Source organism: Sus scrofa, chromosome 3 (genome assembly GCF_054392235.1).
Source record: "Sus scrofa isolate SSC_HxYL_T2T_F1_AM1 chromosome 3, Sscrofa_HxYL_maternal_Yorkshire_Landrace_v2.0, whole genome shotgun sequence".
Classification (NCBI taxonomy): domain Eukaryota; kingdom Metazoa; phylum Chordata; class Mammalia; order Artiodactyla; family Suidae; genus Sus; species Sus scrofa.
Window position 1 is genome coordinate 52923367 of NC_139385.1, and position 19144 is coordinate 52942510.

At 44.6% G+C, this 19144-nt stretch overlaps 1 protein-coding gene across 8 annotated transcripts in view; it reads left to right on the plus strand.

Moving 5' to 3' along the window:
- Window positions 1–19144, plus strand: part of FGD3 (FYVE, RhoGEF and PH domain containing 3) — a 130569-nt gene that overhangs the window by 58212 nt on the left and 53213 nt on the right. The window lies entirely within an intron of this gene.

The window sequence follows — 19144 nt, forward strand, 5'->3', positions numbered from 1 at the left end:
AACCCCTGGCAAGCCCTGAACTCTAACAGTTTTTCCAGAGTGTAACACAGTTGGAATCATATAGTATGTAGCCTTTTCACACTGGCTTCTGTCACTTAGTAATGGACATTTAAGGTTCCAGGATTGCCTTTTCTCAAATGTCTTTCTCATTCTTACTTATGGACTTTCTCATGAGGAAAACCAGCCCTTCAGATTAATATGGGTGAAGGGACTTTTTCTTTTTTTTTTTTAAATTTATTTATTTTTTCCCACTGTACAGCAAGGGGATCAAGTTATCCTTACATGTATACATTACAATTACATTTTTCCCCCAACCTTTGTTCTGTTGCAACATGAGTATCTAGACAAAGTTCTCAATGCTACTCAGCAGGATCTCCTGGTAAATCTATTCTAAGTTGTGTCTGATAAGCCCAAGCTCCCGATCCCTCCCACTCCCTCCCCCTCCTATCAGGCAGCCACAAGTCTCTTCTCCAAGTCCATGAGTTTCTTTTCTGAGGAGATGTTCATTTGTGCTGGATATTAGATTCCAGTTATAAGTGATATCATATGGTATTTGTCTTTGTCTTTCTGGCTCATTTCACTCAGTATGAGATTCTCTAGTTCCATCCATGTTGCTGCAAATGGCATTATGTCATTCTTTTTTTATGGCTGAGTAGTATTCCATTGTGTATATATACCACCTCTTCCGAATCCAATCATCTGTCGATGGACATTTGGGCTGTTTCCATGTCCTGGCTATTGTGAATAGTGCTGCAATGAACATGTGGGTGCATGTGTCTCTTTTAAGTAGAGTTTTGTCCGGATATATGCCCAAGAGTGGGATCGTGGGGTCATATGGAAGTTCTATGTATAGATTTCTAAGGTATCTCCAAACTGTTCTCCATAGTGGCTGTACCAGTTTACATTCCCACCAACAGTGCAGGAGGGTTCCCTTTTCGCCACAGCCCCTCCAGCACTTGTTATTTGTGGACTCATTAATGATGGCCATTCTGACTGGTGTGAGGTGGTATCTCATGGTTGTTTTGATTTGCATTTCTCTTATAATCAGCGATGTTGAGCATTTTTTCATGTGTTTGCTGGCCATCTGTATATCTTCCTTGGAGAAATGTCTATTCAGGTCTTTTGCCCATTTTTCCATTGATTGATTAGCTCTTTTGCTGTTGGGTTGCATAAGTTGTTTATATATTCTAGAGATTAAGCCCTTGTCGGTTGCATCATTTGAAACTGTTTTCTCCCATTCTGAAAGTTGTCTTTTTGTTTTCTTTTTGGTTTCCTTTGCTGTGCAAAAGCTTTTCAGTTTGCTTAGGTCCCATGAGTTTATTTTTGCTCTAATTTCTATTGCTTTGGGAGACTGACCTGAGAAAATATTCATGATGTGGATGTCAGAGAGTGTTTTGCCTATGTTCTCTTCTAGGAGTTTGATGGTGTCCTGAAGGGACTTTTTCTTTAAAGAAGCTGTAAAGTGGTCACCATTCCAAGGTCTTTGGTGATGCCAGGCTGCCCCTGGCTCTTTGGCAGTGTGTTTCCTGCACCATGTCTATGAATCTGGACGATGAGAATGTCTTAGCTGTTGTGTGGATTTCTAGGGTAACTGGGGAACACAGCATTGCTACCTGAATCAGCTTGAAGTTAAAAATTAAAAAACTGAGTATGTGTGTCATGTCTGTGCACACACGAACACAGACTCAGTGTTAAACTATTGAAACGACAACTCACCCCAGCCACAGATAGGTTGTTCATGAGAGGCTGTATTGTACAGAAAAGTTAAACATGTCTTGGCAGCCATGACTTTTCCTTCTAGGCCCCTGTGTTGGGCCAGTTGGTCAGCTGAAGGCCAGCTGCCTTTGGACACAGGGCCTGCTCTGTGTAGGCGAGGTTTCTAGCCTTGTTCACTCAGTTAGTGACAAGGTGATGGGCGAGCCGGGCTGGGCTGGATCCTGCTAGCACAGAGACCTCATCAGGCAGAGCTTGGGCTGGGGCCTCAGTCTCCTCTTCTGAACTTTGGGGGGCTTCTGAACTTGACAACTTGTCCTCAGGCCCTTTGTGGCCTTAGCTGGGATTGTGGAGAGGGGACCCGGTCATGCTCTAGGCACTGGGAACAGATAGCTCACATGGGTCTGGGGGATCAGAGGAGGACACATCTGCCTTCCATGCAGGATGAGGGAGACACACAACTCCAGGGTATGGTCCCCCCCATTCGCATGACCTTGGCCAGTGCTTCACTTCCCCAGCTGTCCAGCAGGGCTTGCTGTGTGTTAAAGCAGTTGAAGGGGTGCCCAACCCAAGCTCTTGGATACCAGTTTTGCCTGAGTCCTGTAGCTCTGGGCCAATTTGGAGGACATTAGGAGGAGGGGGTCCCCAGAGCCTTCCAGCTGCATGGGGAACCATTGGGAACCAGCAGGTTTGGAGTACAGCCACAGCTCAGCATTCCCAGCCCACTCGGAGCCACCAGACATCGGCTTTGACCAGTGTGTTTCTGCATGGGCCCTGTTCTGTGAGAGGCAAGGCACCAGTGTTTGCTGCAATCCACCCGGGAAGAACCAAGGAACAGTCTCTTCCCAGCCAGCACCACCCTGTGTGCACTGCTGTGCCCATACCCTGGATATGTTGCCAAGGGGTGTGGTGGCCCCTGTCCTCCTGCCACGCTCCTGGAGAGGCTCTCAGTCATCCACTGGCCCAGAACCACAGGCAGAATCCCCGTTAGGGGATTGACTAGCCGACTAGCAAGCCACTATACAACTGCTAACCAACTAGCTGAATTCCTCCTTCTCTGTTCTCACCCACCCCCTCCCTTCACATATTATTCTGGAAAGAATTTGGTTCAGGATATGAAGGATAAACAGAAGCAGGTGAATCCAAGGGAAGAGCTGGTTGTATTTGCAGACAGAACTTGTGGGGAGGCAAGTGGGGGCCGGGGTGAAGCCCCATCACTGAGTTCTGTGTGACTTCTAGACCTGGGCCTGTCTTCTAAGAGTCTGGCATCTTGGGGGAAGGCAGAAGAGGGCAGGGCTCCATACCTGTGTGTTCAAGTTTGGCCACCTTAGCCCAAGCCCACTCCCCACTTCCAGGTAAGGTCCTTGTGAGTACCTGGAGCCCTTCAGTCTAAAGAACAGAACCCAGAAATACATCCAAGGAGCCTACTCAGAGGGGGTCTGAAGAGTGGGAGCCCCTAATTGACCATCTTCCTGGCTGTCTATCCAAGCTGTCTATCCTGTGTCCCCTGCAGGAACAAGGGAGAGGGGACAACATGGGGTGGACAACCCCTTCCCTGCTTCTTGATCTGTCTGGGAGGTGAGAGCTGTGCCCAGAGGCTGAGCCCCTGAGCCGTGTCTAGTGCATTTAGAGGACATCCCAACTGGCTTTTTATTTTATTTTATTTTATTTTATTTTATTTTTTGTCTTTTCTAGTGCCGCATCCTCCACATTTAGAGGTTCCCAGGCTAGGGGTCTGATCAGAGCTGTAGCCACTGGCCTATGCCAGAGCCACAGCAATGCCAGATCTGAGCCGTGTCTTTGACCTATACCACAGCTCAAGGCAATGCCGGATCCTTAACCCTCTGAGCGAGGCCAGGGATCAAATCCGCAACCTCATGGTTCCTAGTTGGATTCGTTAACCACTGAGCCATGACAGGAACTCCCCCAACTGGCTTTTTAGAGATCAAATTGGGGCTTTTAAAATGAAAAGTTACTAGTGATGTACCCTTGAACGGATAAATGAAGAAGGCTTGTGTTCTCCTGGTACCTAATTTTGCATCTAAGACCATTCCACCTGGATGAGGCTAGAATTTTTGCTGAATGCATCTCACATTGAACTTACAGCATCCTAAAATAAGTTGCTGTCCAATGCAGATGTGGGGTTATATCTGTCCACTCCCATGTTCTGAGTCCTTGATATATCGTGTCTAAAGTATCCCTCACAGCTGCATCCATGGCTGCCAACTGGATAAAACCTCTGGCCTCTGAGATATAAGCTTGGGGCCTCCTGGTCAACAGGCTATGACTTTTCAGCACCCTATGCTGCTTTTTCAAAGACTGGGCCCAGAATAGTGTGGCTGTTTCCTTCTTGTCCAAGGTGATTGGTTAGGGAACCTTGATGTGGGTGGGGGCCTGGCCTGTGTCCACCTGTACGTGGGCATCGTGTGCAGGGAGTGTCTGCAGGAAACCATTGAGGTGGTGGCCTTGCTGATGACAGGGCTGCTTCAGAGAAGGTCCTCCCTGCTCCCCACCCTCACACGTATGGGGTCTCGGGCAATCTCAGAGTCTAAGATGTTCTGTGGCAAAGGGGGTATGTCCTCAGATTGCCCCATGATCCTTTGTCTGAAACCAAGTTCCAAAACTTTTTGTCTGCAAAATATACCCTGCTGCTCAAGAAATAAGTGCAGGTGGGCAGGTACTCCCAGCCTGCTACTGCTTCCTGAGACTGTCCCTCAGCTTCAGACCGCAGCAAAGGGACACTCAAGTCCCTTCCCATTCCCTTTTCCTCTCCCACCTTCTCTGTCCCCTTCCTCCTTTCTCTTGGACGGTGCTGCTGTGATCAGATTCCAATTCTCTCTAGCATCCCTCCCAGATGCTACCCTAGGGTAGTGGTAACCTAAAAGGAAGCCCTCGAAATAAGCAGAGCTGCTGAGTCCTGAGTTGCCTTTGGTTGATCAGGAACTAAGATTCAGGATCTGAATAGGGAAGGAAGGGTCCAAGCGACTGTGCAAATGTCAGATTCGGGTTCAGTCCCTGGCCTCGCTCAGTGGGTTAATCTGGTGTTGACATGAGCTGTGGTAGCTGCAGCTCCGATTCAACCCCTAGCCTGGGAACTTCCATATGCTGCAAGTGCGGCCCTAAAAAGCAAAAAACAAAAACAAAAAAACACAAAAACTTCGCTATTTACACAGTATTTTTTTTCTTACAGGGTTAAAACCAAACAAACAAACAAAAAAAACCAAAAAACACCCAGACACAGCAGTTTCCTTTCAGTGTAGATCATCAGAGCCCTTTGTTAAATATAAGAGGTTGCTTCCACTTCAGGCTTGAATGTCACCCGCAGCCCACACCAATGCCTCTCTGTAATTATCCTGTCCTGTCTGGATAGCTCTTAAATGCCACTTCATCTAAGGGTTTGAGGCTGCAATTGCTTCTCCAGTGCAATGCCAAAGGCTCCTCTTGTCTGAGATGACTAAACTGTCAAGTATTTTTAGAGCAATTATTAAAAAAAAAAAATAAGGAAGTAAATCAAGTGATGATTAATCAGTTCCTCACTGCTCACACCTTGGCATCTGATGTACACTTTCCCAGGTAGTCCCCATAGCCTGGTGTTGGTGAAAGGGCTCTTTCCCTGTCCTCTGGCCAGGATGTGGCCTCATGGACTCCAGGTCCTGGCCTGACCCTCCTCTGCTTGACTGATGTTGAAGGTGGGTGAAGTTCAAGGCAGGGCCCAATTTTTAAAAATCGTTTCTGTCTTTGAACAAAATGCATTTTCAGTTTAGAGCAATCTAGAAAGCTTTTGCAAAAGTGTTTTCAGAAAGCACAATTACATTCAGAGTCCCTTCTTTTTGGGTTTCTTGACCACATTTTTCCTTGGAGAGATTTAAGACAGCTAAGTAGAAATTAAAATTTCCATATGTAAACAGACGTGGAGACAGCTGGCTCTGACTGTGCAATTGCTGGAGGTTTGAATCTCAGATGAGGAATGGAGAAGCTTTTATTCTCTTATTTTTAAATAGACTGGCTTTTCTCGCGATTGCAAATATAATAAATATTCTTTGTAGAAATTTAGATATTACCGAGAAGCATTGGAGGAAAATGAAAATTCCCAGAACCTCAACACCCAGAGATGGCATGGTTTGTGGAGGTCTAGAAAGATTTCTCTTTTCCTTTTCTGTGTCTTGTCTATTTATAGGTGGAATATTCATTAGGATTTGTCTTGGGGCCTGAAAACTGAAAAAGTTGTACCCCATCCAAAGCCTGTTGGGGTCTTACCCCAATTTCCTGCCCAGCTAGTTTGGCATCTCTGTGGCTCTTGCCTGCCTTGTGAGAAGGAAAATGATAGCGCTGGACACTTTGTCCCATCCTTATGGTCTGACAGGCGTCCCTGGTGCCTGTGTGGACCATGTGACCAGTGAGTGGAAGGGGCCTGAGCACAGGGCCCACTTGTGCCAGTGCTTGTCTTTCTCTGTCCAACTTATTTCACTTAACATAATGCCCTCAAAGTCCAACCCTGTTGTCGAAAATTGCAAGATTTCATCTTTTTCATGGCCAAACAGCATTCCATTGTGTATTAACCCCTTATACATATACCGTATCTTCTCTATCCATTTATCTGTGGACACGTTGCTTGCTTCCATATCTCAGCTATTATAAATAATGCTCCAATGAATATAGGGGTATTCAAGTGAGTGTATTTGTTTTCTTTAGAAAAGTGTCCAGAAGTAGAATTGCTGGACTGTGTGGTAGTTGTATTATTAATTTTGGGGGAGAGCTCCATATTGTTTTCCATAGTAGCTGCACCAGTTTACATTCTACCAACAGAGCATGAGGGTGCCAAATGCTTACCAACACTTGTTTTTTGGTCTTTCTTTCTTTCTTTTTTTTTTGCTTTTTAGGGCCACACCCACGGCATATGGAGGTTCCCAGGTTAGGGGTCCAATCAGAGCTACAGCTACCAGCCTACACCATAGCCACAGCAACACAGGATCCAAGCCGTGTCTTCGACCTACACCACAGCTCATGGCAACGCCAGATCCTTAACCCACTGATCGAGGCGAGGTATCAGACCTCCAGCCTCATGGTTCCTAGTTGGAGTTGTTTCCGCTGTGCCGTGACGGGAACTCCAACACTTGTTTTTTGTGGTCTTTTTGATAACAACCATCTGACAGATGTGAGGTGATATCTCTGTGGTTTCGATTTGCATTTCCCTGATGAATGTTGAGTATCTTTTCATGTGTCTGTTGCCCATCCACATGTCTTCTTTGGAAAAATTTTCAGCTTCTCTGCCCATTTTTTAATTGGGTTAGTGTTGAATTGTACGAGTTCTTTGAATATTTTGGATATTGACCCTTTTAAGATATGTCGTTTGCAAGTATCTTCTCCCATTCAGTAGGTGGCCTTTTAGTTTTGCCAGTAGTTTCCTTCACTGTTCAAAAGCTTTTTAATTTGATGTAACTACTTTTGTTTATTTTAGCTTTTGTTTTTCCTTCCTGAGAAGATATATCCAATGAAATATCACTAAGATTGATGTCAAAGAGAGTGCTACCTGTGTTTTGTTCTAGGAATTTTATGGTTTCAGATCTTACATTTAAGTCTTTGAACCATTTTGAGTTTATTTTAGTATGTGGTGTGACATAGTTCACTTTGATTCTTTTGCATGTAGCTGTCCAGTTTTCCCAACACCATTTATTGAGGAGGCTATATTTTCCCATTATATATTCTCCCTTTGTCATAGATTAATTTTTTTTTTTTGTCTTTTTTTGTCTTTTTGTCACTCATGGCATATGGAGGTTCCCAGGCTAGGGGTCCAGTCAGAGCTATAACTGCTGGCCTATGCCATAGCCACAGCAACGTCAGATCCGAGCCACCTCTATGACCTATACCACAGCTCACAGCAATGCTGGGTCCTTAACCCACTAAGCAAGGCCAGAGATCAAACCTGAGTCCTCACAGAATCTTGGTGGGTTTGTTAACTGCTGAGCCACAACAGAAACTCCAGATTAATTGATCATTTAAGTGTGGGTTCATTTCTGGGCTCTCCATTCTGTTCCATTGATCTATGATTCTGTTTTTGTGCCTGTACCACACTGTTTGGATGACTATAGATTTGAAATATAGTCTCATACAGTGTGATAACTCCAGTTCTGTTCTTCTTTCTCAAGATTGTTTTGGCTATATAGGGTCTTTTTTGTTTCCATATAAATTTGAGTTACTTATTCTAGTTCAGCAACACTAATTCTTCCAATCTATGAGCACAGTATATTTTTCCATTTTTTTGTATCATTTTCCATTTCTTTCATCAATGTCTAGAGCTTTTCAAGTAGTTTTTTTTCCTACCTCATTGTTTAGATTTATTCTTAGGTATTTTATTCTTTTTAATGCAATTATAAATGAATTGTTTTCTTAATTTCTCTTTCCAATAATTCATTATGAGTGTATAGAAATGCAACAGACTTTTTCTTTTCTTTCCTTTTTTTTTTTTTTTTTTTCTGCTTTTTAGGGCTGCACCCACGGCATATGGAGACTCCCAAGCTAGGAGTCGAATTGGAGCTGTAGCCACTGGCCTATGCCACAGCCACGGCAGTGTGGGATCTGAGCCAAATCTGTGACATACATCACAGATAACAGTAACACCGGATCCTTAACCCACTAAGCAAGGCCAGGGATCGAACCCACAACCTCATGGTTCCTAGTTGGATTTGTTAACCACTGAGCAATGATGGGAACTCCTAGATTTCTTTATATTAATTTTGTATCCTGCAACTTTACTGAATTCACTTATCAGTTCTAATAGGTTTTTGGTGGCATCTTTAGGATTTTTAAGGAAACAGGTTTAAGATGGTGGAATGGAAGGACTGGAGCTCAACTTCTCTCCTAAAAACAACAAAATTACAACCAAATGCTGAGCAACCTTCAACCAATGGACTGGAAGCTTTCAGAAAGATATCCTACTCCAGAAGACAAAGAGGAGGCCACATCAAGAGGCAGGAGGGGCTATTACATGATATAAGCAACCCCATGCCTCCAGGGTGAGAAGCCCCACAGACTGAAAAGTAACTGTATCATGGAGACTCATCTACAGGAGTGAGAATTCTGAGCCCCACGTCAAGTCCCCACACCTGGGGATCTGGCACTGGGAGAAAGAGCCCCCAGAACATCTGGCATTGAAGGCCAGTGGGGCTTGTGAGCAGGAGTTCCACAGGAGTGGTGGAAACGGAGACCCCATTCTTGAAAGGTGCACACGGACTTTCACATGCAAAGCAAAGTCTCTATAGGAATCTGGGTCAAACCTGACTGCAGTTCTTGGAGGACCTCCTGGGAAAACAGGGGTGAATGTGGCTTGTTGTGAGGGAAGGACACTGGAAGCAAAACTCTTGGGAATATTCATCATTGTGTGTGCTGTTTCTCTGGAGGTGGCCACTTTGGGAAAACCTGGCCCCACCTATCAGCAGTGAGAAGCCCCAGGCCAAACAACAATCCTGGTGGGATCACAGCCCCACCCATCAGTAAACAGGCTGCGTAAAGACCCCCCCAGGCACCCAGCTGCCTCTAATCTCATCCAGAGGCAAAGCCCCACCCACCAGAGGGATAGGAATCAGCTCCACCTACCAGTGGGCAGGCATCAGTCCCTCCCATCAGGAAGCCTACAGCAAGCCCCCTTACCAACTTCAGCCACAAGGGGGACAGACCCCAGAAGTAAGAGAGGCTACAACTCTATTGTCTTCAAAAAGGTCACCATACCAAAACCTATAAAAATGAAAAGCCAGAGAACTATAACTCAGATGAGGGAGAAAGAAAACCCCCAGAAAAACAGCTAAGTGATCAGGAGATTCTCAGTCTCCAGGAAAAAGACTTTAGACTATTGATGCTGAAGATGATGCAAGACACTGGAAATAAACTGGAGGCAAAGGTGGATAATTTACAGGAAACACTGAGCAAGGATTTTTTTATATTTGGTATCATATCATCTGCAAATAGTGGCAGTTGTACTTCCTTTCCAATTTTGATTTCTTTCATTTCTTTTTCTTGTCTGATTGCTGTGTCTAGGACTTCAAATACTATGTGGAATAAAAGTGGTGAGAGTGGGCATCCTTGTCTTATTCCTGATTTTAGAGGAAATGCTTTCAATTATAATTTTTTTTTTTTTTTACTATTGAGTTGATGTAGATTCTTAGGATTTCCTTTGTAGACAATCATGTCATCTGTAAATATAGGCATTTTTGTTTCTTCCATTCTGCTCTGTATCCATTTTTAGTTCCTTGCCCTGCCTTATTGCACTGACTGAGCATCCACCACTTTGATGAATAAGAGTGAAATCAAACATCCTTGCCTTGTTTTCATTCTTAAGGGGTGTTATAGGCTGCATTGCTTCCCCCCAAATTCATATATTGAGGTGTTTTTTTTTTTGTTGTTGTTGTTTTTTTGTCTAGTGCCCAAGCTAGGGGTCAAATCAGAGCCATAGCTGCCAGCCTATACCACAGCCACAGCAATGCCAGATCTGATCCGTGTCTGCCACCTACACATCTGCAGTTCACACCAGTATCAGATCCTCAATCCACTGAGTGAGGCCAGGGATCAAACCCACCCTCACGGATACTAATCAGTTTTGTTACTGCTGAGCCATGATGGGAACTCCCATATGTTGAAGTCTTAACCCTCAGCACTTCAGAATGTGACTAATATTTAGATATTGAGCCTTTAAGGAGGTAATTAAATTAAAATAAGGTAACGCAGGTGGACCCTAACCCGATATGACTGGTGTCTTTATCAGAAGAGGAGATTAAGACATAGACACACATACAGAGGAAAGGCCACATAAGGACACAGGGAGAAGACTGCTCTCTCCAAGCCAAGGAGAGAGACCTCAGGAGAAACCAGCCCTGCTGACACATAAATCTCAGGCTTCCAGCTTCTAGAACTGTGAGATAAGTTTCTCTTATTGTTTCTACAGTATTCTGCATTCTCTTCTTGTTGATACAGTATTTTGTTATCGCAGCTCAAACAAACTAATATAAACCGTCCCACTCCAGAGCCCCAGAGATTACTGGTGCTTCAATTTCATGCTAGTTCTGCCTGCTGTTGAACTTCATCTGAAGTAGTCTTTTGTGCTTAGCCTCTTCTGAGATGCATCTGTATTGTTGGTATATCAGTAATTCATTCCATGTTATGACTATACCATTTTTTCTATTCATTCTCTAGTCTGTGGACACTTGAGTTATTTCCAGTTTTGAATTATTATGAATAGGGCTGCTGCAGACATTTGTGACCAGGTCTTTGTGTGAACAGATGTTTTTTTTTTTTCTCTTGAATAGATCCCCTAGGAGGAAATCATTGGGTCACAGGGCAAGTGTTTAACTTCATGAGAAAATGCCAAGCAGTTTTCCAAAGCAGTTGTGTAATTTTATACTTCCACCATCGCTGTGAGAATTTTGTCGCTCAGCATCCTTGTCAACACTTGGTATTGTCAGTCTGTTGCATTGTAGCCATATGATAGAGCATGGTGACATCTCATTGTGAATTTAATTTGCATTTCCCTGATGATATAGCACCTTCCTATGTGTTCACTGTCCATTTAGATAATTTTTCTTAGTCAAGTGCTTGGTCTAGTCTTTTCCTCAGATTTTTTGTTAGCTTATTCATCTTTTTTTCTTATTGATTTGTAGGAATTCTTTTTATATATATTATAGACATAAGTCCTTTGTCAGATAGACGTATTACAAATATTTTCCTTTAGTCTGCTGCTTGCCTTTTCATTTTCTTACTGGGGCCTTTGATGAGCACAGGTTTTTTATGTTGATGAAGTACAGTTTATCAAGGTTTTTTTTTGTAGCTAGTGCCTAAGAAATCTTTGCCTACCCTGAATGTGCAAATGCTTTCACCTGTGTATTTTTAGAAACTTTATACTTTTAGCGTTCACAGTTACGACTGTGATTCATTTCCAGTTATTTCTTTCTTTTTTTTTTTTTTTTTTTTTTTTTTTGTCTTTTGTCTTTTTGCTGTTGTTGTTGTTGTTGTTGCTATTTCTTGGGCCACTCCCGCGGCATATGGAGGTTCCCAGGCTAGGGGTTGAATCGGAGCTGTAGCCACCGGCCTACGCCAGAGCCACAGCAACGCGGGATCCAAGCCGCGTCTGTGACCTACACCACAGCTCACGGCAATGCCGGATCGTTAACCCACTGAGCAAGGGCATGGACCGAACCCGCAACCTCATGGTTCCTAGTCGGATTCGTTAACCACTGCGCCACGACGGGAACTCCCATTTCCAGTTATTTCTATGTGTGTGGTGTGAGTGGTGGGTCAAGGTTCATTTTTCCATATAGATAGCCACTCATCCCAGCCTGTTGAGAGAGTTTCCCTTGTCCATTGATGAATATTAGCACCATCACTGAAAATCAACTGACCATGTGAATATGAGTCCATTTCTGGATGCTTTATTCTGTTCCACTGGTCTATTGCTCTATCCCTGTGCCAATACCATGCTGTCTTGATTTTTTAAGTTAATTTAATCATATTATTATAGTAATTATTTTACACAATAAATGTGCTTTTCTAGTAAGTCCTGTGCCATGGTAATATTTTGAACTAATTCTCTGTTGTTGGACATCCAGAACATCTCTAATGTTGCCCTATTACAAATACGACTGTACAAATATGAATGTCATATTTGTCATATTTGCTCATCTGTGTGACCATGAAGGATTGATAGCTGGGGGTGGGCACGGCTGGGTGGGAGGGGGGGTGTGAGCTGTGTATTGTCATCATTGTTTTGGTGGAGGCTCCAAACTGGCTTCCATAAGGTGATGGGGAAGGGGTGCACCCTGACCACAACCTGGCCCCTTTCCAGGCCCTCCTGTCTCTCTAGCAAGGCTCCCTGGTGCTCCTTATGCTTCCTTGTGCTCCCACCTGTCCTCTTCCTCCCCCGCACCCCACTGTTTTGTGCCTGTGCAGTTCAACCCATGTTCTGGTTCTATGCTTTGTCATGGAGATGAGCCATGAGAAGAAGTAGAATTTTGGAGTTCCCATCATGGCTCAGCGGTAAGGAACCCGACTAGTATCCATGAGGACACCGGTTCGACCCCTGGCCTCACTCAGTGGGTTAAAGATCTGGCATTGCTGTGAGCTGTGGTGTAGGTCATAGACGTGGCATGGATCTAGTGTTGCTGTGGCTGTGGTGTAGGCCAGAAGCTGAAGCTCTGACTCAGCCCGTAGCCTGGGAACCTACATGTGCTGTGGGTGCAGCCCTAAAAAGAAAAAAAAAAATTAGTACCCAGAAAGTAGAATTTTTTTGGTTTGTTTTCATTATTATCGTCATCTTACAAAATGATTAAATTAAAAATAGATGATGTGGTTATATGGCTTAAAAAAAAACCCAAAATGATACTACGGAAATCTCACTTCCATCTGTCTCCATCTACTTCTTTCCTTTTGTTCTCTATAGATAACTATTTTAAACTTTTTTTTTTTTTTTTTGGTCTTTTTGTCTTTTTGCCTTTTCTAGGGCTGCTCCCATGGCATATGGAGGTTCCCAGGCTGGGGTCTAATTGGAGCTGTAGCTGCTGGCCTACACCACAGCCACAGCAACTCAGGATCCAAGCAGCATCTGTGACCTACACCACAGCTCATGGCAACACCAGATCCTTAACCCACTGAGCAAGGCCAGGAATCGAACCCACAACCTCATGGTTCCTAGTCAGATTCATTAACCACTGAGCCACAACGGGAACTCCCATTTTAAACTTTTTAAACATTTTCAAACTTGTAAGAAAAATTGTAAGAATTGATTTACCAAGTGTCAACATTTCCCCATATTTGCTCTCTCTCTCTGTGTACAGGCAGATATTTTTGTCAGAACCATTTGAAGAATAAATAAATAAATAAATAAATAAATAAATAAATAAATAAATAAATCTTTCCGTGCTCACAGCCAGAGCATTTTGTGGCTAGGTCCTTCCTATTGAGTCACTCAGGCTCTGGTCATCCCATTTTAATGACTAGCTGCATCATCCTTTGAGAAGGTTTTGCCTGATGCCCCCACTGTGCAAATGTCCCTCTGCAGTTGCAGGTGGCCATGTGGTTTATCAGCAAGTTGCCCCTGGTGGGTTTTGATTATCCCCAGCCCTCCTCTTACCAGCCCTGACACCAGGAACCAGCTGGCATGCTATACCTGTGCAGGTGTGTCTAAAGAACTGATTTCCAGAGAGATGAAGGCTGGGTCAAAGGGCAAATGTGCCCTTTCACCCTCCCACTCAGCATGTGGAAGGGGTCTCTTCCCACAGCCTCAGACCTCACCCCCGCAATCTCTGGCAAGCTGACAGGGAGAGAAGTAATCTCAGTGTGACTGTGGTCTGGAGTTCTCTCATTACCTGTGAGGTGGCGCCACTTTAAGAGCCACTTACCTTTCCTGTGAATGATCTCTTCCTACCCTTTGCCCAGAGTTATTGGTTTCTGGATCATTCCACAACTCCACTCACCCTCATTTGGACTAAATGATAGCAGGTGACTCATCTGATGACAGATCAGCCATCCGAATCTTTTAAAAAAATTAAAAACTGAGCTATTTTGCAATAAAACCAAATCTGGGTTGAGAAAAATTAGCTCATCTAACTCTTCACGTATAAATCAAGCATCAGATTGCTTTACATCTGGTAGTCGTTTTTACATCCCTTTGTCACTCACGCTGCCTCACTGATTGACGCTTGAGCCAGGAGGTTATTTAGAATGAGAAATACTGTAAGAGACAAGATTTTGAGAGAAAACTAATTTGCTTGTGGCCCCACAGCAAGAATGGTCCATCTCATTAAATTATTCAGTACTGAACTAATGTTATGTTCCTTTTGTTATGGAACAATTTTAGATGTACAGACCAGCTGCAAAGATAATACGAGTTCCTGTACCCTTCTCCCAGCTTGCAGCGACGTGGCATTTATACAACCAGACTCCATTTTCAAGAAATTGGCATTGGTAGAAAACCATAAATTACAGTCTATAGTCAGATTTCACAAGCATCCAGTCTGGGGTACTATATTATATCCAGTATATTGGATTTTAATATTGTGTGTGCCTGGAGTTCTACAGAAGAGAGAATTAGGTTCTCTTTGTATACGTTTTTATACAAAAAAACCAAACACCTTAATTCTTAATATTTCTTTTCTTTTTTCTTTTTTCTTTTTTTTTTTGTCTTTTTGCTATTTCTTGGGCCGCTCCCATGGCATATGGAGGTTCCCAGGCTAGGGGTCGAATCGGAGTTGTAGCCACTAGCCTACGCCAGAGCCACAGCAACGAGGGATCCGAGCCACATCTGCGACCTACACCACAGCTCATGGCAACGCCGGATCCTTAACCCACTGAGCAAGGCCAGGGATCAAACCCGCAACCTCATGGTTCCTAGTCGGATCCGTTAACCACTGCGCCGGGACGGGAACTCCAGTTCTTAATATTTCTAATGTCTTAAGTCACAGTATATATATATATTTTTTTTGGTAATGATTTTTATTTTTTCCCCTATAGCTGATTTACAGTATTCTGTCAATTTTCTGCTGCACAGCAAGGTTACCCACTCACACATACATGTACACATTCTTTTTTCTCACATTATCATACTCCATCGCAAGTGACCAGACGTAGTTCCCAGCGCTGTCCAGCATGATCTCATTGTTTACCCACTCCAAAAGCAATAGTTCGCATCTGTTAACCCCTGATTCCCAGTCCATCCCACTCCCTCCCCCTCGCCCTAGGCAACCATAAGTCTATTCTCCAAGTCCATGATTTTCTTTTCTGTGGAAAGGTTCATTTGTGATGTATATTAGATTCCAGATGTAAGTGAAACCATATGATATTTGCCTTTCTTTTTCTGACTTCACTTAGTATGAGAGTCTCTTAATTCCATCCATGTTGCTGTGAATGGCATTATTTTGTTCTTTTTATGGCTGAGTAGTATTCCATTGTGTATGTATACCACATCTTCTTAATCCAATCGTCTGTCAATGAACATTTACTTTCAATGTCTTGGCTATTGAAGTCACAGTATATTTAATAAATGTTGGAGTCCCCGTCGTGGTGCAGCGGAAACGAATCTGACTAGGAACTATGAGGTTTCACGTTTGATCCCTGGCCTTGCTCAGTGGGTTAAGGATCCAGCATTGCTGTGAGCTGTGGTGTAGGTCACAGACGCAGCTTGGATCTGGCATTGCTGTGGCTCTGGCATAGGCCGGCAGCTGTAGCTCTGATTAGACCCCTAGCCTGGAACCTCCATATGCCACAAGTGCGGCCCTGAAAAGACAAAAAGGCCAAAAAAATAATAATAATAATAAAATAAATAAAATAAAATAAAAGTGTTGGTTTTACCATGTTTTTATCTTTCTATGTTTACAGCAACAGTGAGAGACTTTTCAATGTCCTGACAAACATTTATTTCTAAAGGTCTTGGAACAATGGTGGTTTTTCTCTTTGGGCAGGACCACTGTGCAGGCCATTTTCTTGGTTCTCCACTGCCTTGCAGGGGTAGTGGGATGCTGTCTGCTGCCTGCTGCCTGGTCTGTTAGGAGGAGCTTGCCAGCTCTGGGTCATTGCATTGGTCATTGCATTGCATTAGTACCCCCATAGGGATGCTGAGGTGGTGTCAGCCATGCCATTCTACCCTGATCACCAAGGACATGGAGGGAACTGTGAGGGGTTGAGGACATGTGCAGGGCCCAGCTACAGCCCCGAGGGAGCTCTGATGGGAGACCAGTGGGGCTGACAGCACTTGAAAGGCCTAGAAAAGTGGCCGCTCTGTATGTCTCCCAAGTCACCCAGTACTGAAACAGCGATGGCCTAATGCCCAAGGTCCAGATTGTCCATCTAATGGTTCAAAAGAATGTCCCTGCAGAGGTCAGTGGTGCCTGCTGCAGAGAGCAAAGGCTGGGCCAGCTCCGGTCAGCACCTGCAGAAAGAGAGGTCCCCCCTCAGCCCCTCCACTATCTTCGTGACAAGGAAACTGGAGCCTCCATTTCTCCACCCCACCAGGGCCAGAGGATTTGATGAGATCTCCAAGTGCCCACCCAGAAGATATGGGGGTGGGGTAGGCCTCCCCTTTTCCAGCAGGGGCTTATCCATTGCTGGTGGCTGTGAGTAAAATCTGAATTTGTCCCCACAGGAAAGTGTCTTTTTTTTTTTTTTTTCTTTTTAGAGCCACACCTGCAGCATATGGAAGTTCCCAGGCTAGAGGTCAAATCAGAGCTGCAGTTGCCAGCCTGCGGCAATGCTGATCCTTAACCTACTGAGCGAGGCCAGGGTTCAAATCCTCAATCCTCATGGATACTATATCGGGTTCTTAACCCAGTAAGCCACAACAGGAACTCTGAAAGTGTCTTAAACAGCTTCAGAATCTCGTATGGGAGTCTAGCTATGATCTCAAAGCTCAGTGCTACAAATAGTACGAGTGAGAGGTGACCTTTGCCCAGAACTAGTGCCTTTGCTTTTCTGTGTCCACAGGAGAACTCAGTGAGGCCTGGCCACACATTTGCTTCTGCATGTTCTGGTGCCATCAGATGTCCACAGCCAGGGACACCTCTCTCTCACCAGAGGATGTACCCCAGTGGATGATCTGACTCTGAGTAACATGTAGGGCAAGCCAATGGGTGCTGAGTTAACCCACAAATCCAGCCCAGGCAGAGTCTAGCTAAGGCTTGTGCTTAGTAAATACTAGCTGGGAAAGAAGATTCTGCTAGCATGCCTACCAGCAGACTGGAACCATGACAGGAGACTGATAGAGATTCTCATGGAAGGCTGTGGCCCTGCTTCTGGGGCTGGGCCTGGGTTGGTGGCAGTTGTTTTGGGAGATGTGGAGTTGGGCAGAGAACGGCAAGGAATGGGATGAGCTGGAACCTGCCAGCTCTCCTGTGTGGGTCTCTCCCAGCAAATCACAGTGACCGTGGGGAAAGGGAGGTGCTGCTTCATTATCATCTAGATCTTGTTCAGATTTCCCCTGTGACCAGCCCCAACTTGGGTCCCCAAGGAAAAGGGATTCTGGGAGACATGGGTCCAGCTTCATTCATCGACATTCTGGGGCCTAGTCCCCTCTATCTGGTGGCTCCTGTCCTGACTTGCATGCATTTGCTGGAAGATCACGCAGGCACTTTTTGAGCAGCTAGACCTGGAGGGGACATGTCACTCCCTTTGTCCAGGACTGGCAACATGGCCTACCAAGCAGCAGGAGCAGGCAGGAGTGATAAGATGTGGTCACTCTATTCTTAGAAGAAAGTGGAGGCAATACTGTTCCGAACTCTTCACAATCAAAGAAGTGCAGATAAAAAAACAGGCATATGCAGAGTTCCCGTTGTGGCTCAGGGGATTAAGAACCCGTATCCACGAGGATATGGGTTCAATCCCTGGCCTCACTCAGTGGGTTAAGGATCCAGTTTGCCGTGGGCTGTGGTGTAGGTCACAGATGCAGCTTTGATCTGGCATGGCTGTGGCTGTGGTGTAGGCCAGCAGCTGTAGCTCTGATTCTACCCCTAGCCTGGGAACTTCCATATGCCGTGGACAGGGCCCTAAAACAAACAATTGTATGTGGCCATTTTATGTTTAATATTTTATTTCATTTTATTTTATTTTTTATTTTATTATTATTATTATTTTTAGCTATTTCTTGGGCCGCTTCTGCGGCATATGGAGGTTCCCAGGCTAGGGGTCGAATCGGAGCTGTAGCCACCGGCCTACGCCAGAGCCACAGCAACGCAGGATCCGAGCCGCGTCTGCAACCTACACCACAGCTCACGGCAACGCCGGATCCTTAACCCACTGAGCAAGGGCAGGGACCGAACCCGCAACCTCATGGTTCCTAGTCGGATTCGTTAACCACTGTGCCACGACGGGAACTCCCTGTTTAATATTTTATACTATAAAATTACTCGTGGAGTTCCCTGTTTAATATTTTATACTATAAAATTACTCGTGGAGTTCCCTGTTTAATATTTTATACTATAAAATTACTCGTGGAGTTCCCTGTTTAATATTTTATACTATAAAATTACTCGTGGAGTTCCCTGTTTAATATTTTATACTATAAAATTACTCGTGGAGTTCCTGTCGTGGCGCAGTGGTTAACGAATCCGACTAGGAACCATGAGGTTGCGGGTTCGGTCCCTGCCCTTGCTCAGTGGGTTAACGATCCGGCGTTGCCGTGAGCTGTGGTGTAGGTTGCAGACGCGGCTCGGATCCCGCGTTGCTGTGGCTCTGGCATAGGCCGGTGGCTACAGCTCCAATTCAACCCCTAGCCTGGGAACCTCCATATGCTGCGGGAGCGGCCCGAAAAATAGCAACAACAACAACAACAAAAAGACAAAAAAAAAAAAAAATAAATAAATAAAATAAAATAAAATAAAATTACTCGTGTGTTTGTGTGTGTGTGTGGGGCAACCTGTGGCATGTGGAGGTTCCCAAGCTAGGGGTTGAATTGAAGCTGTAG